This window comes from Trachypithecus francoisi, unplaced genomic scaffold (genome assembly GCF_009764315.1).
Source record: "Trachypithecus francoisi isolate TF-2019V2 unplaced genomic scaffold, Tfra_2.0 Lachesis_group9, whole genome shotgun sequence".
NCBI lineage: Eukaryota > Metazoa > Chordata > Mammalia > Primates > Cercopithecidae > Trachypithecus > Trachypithecus francoisi.
The window spans coordinates 58,335,690-58,340,817 of record NW_022681474.1 but is presented as its reverse complement, the minus strand read 5'-3'; the positions used below and the strand labels follow the sequence as shown (position 1 = coordinate 58,340,817).

The window sequence follows — 5,128 nt, the reverse complement described above, 5'->3', positions numbered from 1 at the left end:
GCCACCGCACCCGGCCAGGGTTGGTTTTATGAGTTTTAGATTTTGATGGATTAGTGGTGGTGGTTAATTTTAACAATATAGGGAGTTGAGTGGTTTTTGAGGGAGAGGGGCCGGGGTTAATTCGAGGGGATTCTACTGGTGTGGGTGCTTTGTATGACTATGGGCGTTGGTTGGTGGTAGTTACTGGTTGAACATTGTTTGTTGGTGTGTATATTGTGATTGAGATTACTCGGGGTAATAGGTTACATTATTAGAAATAATGTTAGGGTGAGAGGGATAAGGAAAGAGAGAAAATAAAATTTGATTATACCTTTTTGAGTAGTTGTGATGATGGAGGTAATAATGTGGGTGTGTGAGATTGTTTTAGGTATAGATTTTTCTAGTCAGATTGAGTCTAGTAAAAGGGAAGCTAGGTTTTGACTTATAAGCAGGTTTTGGGCCGGGCGCGGTGGCTCAAGCCTGTAATCCCAGCACTTTGGGAGGCCGAGACGGGCGGATCACAAGGTCAGGAGATCGAGACCATCCTGGCTAATACAGTGAAACCCCGTCTCTACTAAAAACTACAAAAAACTAGCCGGGCGACGAGGCGGGCGCCTGTAGTCCCAGCTACTTGGGAGGCTGAGGCAGGAGAATGGCGTGAACCCAGGAGGCGGGGCTTGCAGTGAGCTGAGATCCGGCCACTGCACTCCAGCCTGGGCGGCAGAGCCAGACTCCGTCTCAAAAAAAAAAAAAAAAAAAAAAAAAAGCAGGTTTTGGTAGGGGGCTATGCGATGAATTGTACTGGGAAATATCCTAGTATATTAGAGAATTTAAATATGTATGATGGGGTGTATATTTTAAGTTTATTGGTTATGAGAGTGAGATCCAAGGCTACTAGAAAGCCTAGAGCGGTTATGTACAGGGCCGAGAGTTTTAGGTGAGATGATATTGTTAGTTGAGGGGGTGAGGTGGGAGAGATGCTATTGGTGATTAGAAATCCTGCGAGTAGACTGCCAATTGTGAGGCGTTTGATTGGGTTTAATAGGGTGGGGGTGTTTTCGTTAATGTTGATTGAGGTCAGGAAGCGAGGTTGTCCTGTTAGGGTGAGGAAAATAGTTCAAGTACTGTAGGCGCTTGTTAGGGAAGTGGCAATGAGAGTAATAAATAGGGCTCAGGCGTTGGTATACGACGTGTTTGCGGTTTCCATGATGAGGTCTTTGGAGTAGAAGCCTGTGAGAAAAGGCATGCCCATGAGTGCCAGGTTACCGATGGTTAGGGAAGTTGAGATGAGGGGTATTGTTTTAAATAATCCTCGTATTTTTCGAATGTCTTGCTCATTGTTTAGGTTGTGGATGATAGACCCAGAGCAAATAAATAGTATGGCTTTGAAGAAGGCATGAGTGCGGATGTGTAGGAATGCTAAGTATGGTTGGTTGATGCCGATAGTGACTATTATTAGGCCTAGTTGACTTGAGGTAGAGAAGGCTACGATTTTTTTGATACCGTTTTGTGTTAGGGCACAAATTGCTGTGTATAGGGTAGTAATGGCTCCTAGGCAAAGTGTAAAGCTTTGAATTAATGTGTTGTTTTCCATTAGGGGTGGAAATGGATGCGTAGGAACACTCCAGCAATGACTATGGTGCTGGAGTGGAGTAAAGCTGAAACTGGGGTTGGGCCTTCTATGGTGGAGGGTAGTCAAGGGTGGAGACCAAGTTGAGCTGATTTTCCTGTTGCTGCTAAGAGAAGGCCTATCAGTGAGAGAAGATTTGAATTGGAGTCTAGGATAAATATTTGTTGAAAGTCCCAAGAGTTATAATGTAGGAGAAACTATGTTAGGGTTAGGATAAAGCCAATGTCGCCAATGCGGTTGTATAGGATTGCTTGGGTGGCTGCTGTGTTGGCGTCTGTCCGAGCATGCCATGAACTAATTAGTAGAAAGGATATAATTCTTACGCCTTCCCATCTGATAAAAAGTTGGAAGAGGTTGTTGGCAGTGACTAGAATTAATATAGTGGTGAGAAAGATAAGTAGATACTTAAAAATTTGATTAATATTTGGGTCTGAGCTTATATACCATAATAAGAACTCCATAATAGATCAAGTAATGAATAGTGTGATTGGAATAAATATTATGGAAAAATAGTCTTGTTTGAAGCTTAGTGTTAATTCTAATGTTTGGATTGTTGTTCAATGTCAGTTTGAAATAATTATTTCTTGGTCTAGGAAAATACATAGAGTTGTGGGAAGGAGGCTAGTAATAAAAGCAGATCTAATAATTGTTTTTACATAGTTTGGGTACAAGTGTTTTTTGTTAGGGTTGATAAAGGTAATAATGATAGGGAGGATTAGAGGGGTTAGGGTTATTATGTTAACGGAGGTGTACATGGTTATTACTTTTATTTGGAGTTGCACCAATGTTTTTGGTTCCTAAGACCAATGGATAACTGTTATCCTTTAAAAGTTGAGAAAACTGTCTTGTTAAATACGGAAGCATGGGTTAGCAGTCCTTGCGAGCTTTCTCGGTAAATAAGAAGTAATAGGCTTCTATGGTTAGATTCATAATCTAATGTTTTAGTTAAACTATATTTACAAGAGGTGAAACCTAGAATAATATTAGGGTTAAGGGATAGAAGGAGAATAGGAGAGAGGTGTATGAATATTAATGTGTTTTCTCGTGTAAAGGAGGGTTTTATGTTAATAATATGGTGTGTAAGTGTCCTCGTTGTGTTGTGGTAAATATATGGAGCGAGTAAAGGGCTGTAGTTAGTATGTTGAGTCCTGTAAGTACAATGGTGATATGTGATCAAGAAAATGAAGTTATTATTACAAGGAGATCTCCTATCAAGTTGATAGTAGGGGGTAAGGCAAGATTGGTAAGATTTGCTGCAAACCACCAGAAGGCTATTAATGGAAGTAGAGTTTGGAGCCCTCAGGAAAGTATTATGATGCGGCTATGAGTTCATTCATAGTTTGAGTTTGCTAGGCAAAATAGTATGGATGAAGTGAGTCCATGGGCGATTATAAGGATAATTGCACCAGTGAAGCTGCAGGGGGTTTGAATGAGGGAAGCTATAATTACTAGGGCTATGTGGCTTACGGAGGAGTATGTGATGAGTGATTTTAGGTCTGTTTGTCGTAGGCAGGTTGAGCTTGTTATAATTATGCCTCATAAGGATAGTATGAGGAATGGGTAGGCTATATATTCTGTTAAAGGGTTAAGAATAGAGGTGAGTCATATTATGCCATAGCCGCCTAGTTTTAGGAGTACTGTGGCAAGGACTATTGATCCGGCAATAGGGGCTTCAATATGGGCTTTAAGAAGTCATAAGTGTAGGCCATATAGGGGTATTTTCACTATAAAGGCTATTATGCATGCTAGTCATGTAAGATTGTGGGATCAGGTAGTTCTTAGTTTTTGAGCTATAAGTGTTAGGAATATTGTGTTTAGTGAGCCTAGATTATTATAGGTATAGATTAATATAATAAGCAGGGGGAGAGAGCCGGCTAGCGTGTAGAATAGAAAGTATGTGCTTGAGTTGAGGCGTTCTGCTTGGCTACCTCACTGGGCAATGATAATTAGGGTAGGAATGAGGGTGGTTTCAAATAAAATATAGAATATAATTAGTTCTGTAGCTATAAATGTTAGAATTAGAGAGATTTGTAGGGAGATCGTTATAGAGAGATAGAGTTTTTTTCGTGAGGGAGGTTCATTGTGTAAATGGTACTGGCTTGCTATAATTATGAGAGGTAAGAGTCAGGCTGTTAGTGTTAGGACGGGCATTGTTAGTGGGTCGGAAGATAAATAGGTTGAATGGTTGAAGAGATTATTATTGATTTGGTTGAAGAATAGTAGGGGAATAAGGCTAATAATTACACTATGTATGGTCATATTAACTCAGATTATACTGTTTTTGGAAGACCATGTTGTTGGTAGTAGTATAATTGTAGGAATAACTATTTTTAACATTGGAGTAAGCTTAGCTTGTGGATATAATCTAGGCCATATGTACTAGAGATTGAGATTAGTAAGGCAAGGCCTACTGCTGCCTCAAAAGCAGCCAATACTAATAGGGCAATGGGTATGATATTAGCTAAGGAGAAGTGCATGTTTGAAGCTGTAAGAGTACTTATAAGAAAAAGTGATAGTATTATTCCTTCTAGGCACAGTAAGGAAGATATTAGGTGTGAACGGTAGGTTAGTATGCCTAGGAGTGAAACGGTAAATGCTAGTGCAATGTTTATGTATATGGAGGGCATTTGGTGAGTATGATTACCATAATCTAATGAGTCAAAATCATTTGTTTTGTTTAAACTACTTACCAATTCAGTTCAGTCTAGTACTTTTTGAGTTCACTCATAGGCTAGACTAAGAATGAGAATAATAATTAACATGATGGATGATTTAGTTATTATGGGAAGGTTGGTTGTTTGGAGAGCTCATTGTCGGGGCAGTAGTAGGGCAATTTCTAAGTCAAATAATAGAAAGGTGATGGCAACTAGGAAAAATTTTATGGAGAAAGGAATACAAGCAGAGTTTAGTGGGTCAAAACCGCATTCATAAGGATTAGCTTTTTCTATATAAGAATTGAGTTGAGGTAGTCAGAATGTGATAGTTATTAGTAGTAAGGCTAGAAAGGCATTAATTGTTAAGGCTAATACTAGGTTAATTATTCTCTTTCAAATGCTATTGAAACTAGTTGGGAAGTCAACCGTACTGATTATACTAAAAGAATAGGATCCTCATCAGTAGATAGAAATATATAGGAACAGTCAGACGACATCTACAAAGTGTCAGTACCAAGCGGCGGCTTCAAAGCCAAAATGCTGGTTCGATGTAAAATGATGTAATAGTTGGTGAATAAGGCAGATAATAAGGAATGTAGATCCAATGATGACTTGAAGTCCATGGAAGCCTATAGCAACAAAGAATGTTGAACCGTAGATACCATCAGAAATAGTAAAAGGTGTTTCAAAGTATTCTGAGGTTTGTAGAAGGGTAAAGTAAATGCCTAGTAGGACTGTAATGAGTAGAGCTTGGATTGTTTGTTTTCGATTATTTTCTATTACGCTGTGGTGGGCTCAGGTGATTGTGACTCCTGATGCGAGTAATACAGAGGTATTTAAAAGAGGTACTTCTAGAGGATTTAGG

The 5,128-nt window shown here is 39.3% G+C and overlaps 1 pseudogene across 1 annotated transcript; it reads right to left on the bottom strand.

Moving 5' to 3' along the window:
• Window positions 1-763: 763 nt before the first annotated feature.
• Window positions 764-3,662, bottom strand: LOC117082268 (annotated as a pseudogene). The gene has a single exon (XR_004436531.1). The product of XR_004436531.1 is annotated as an NADH-ubiquinone oxidoreductase chain 5-like (transcript).
• Window positions 3,663-5,128: the final 1,466 nt, after the last annotated feature.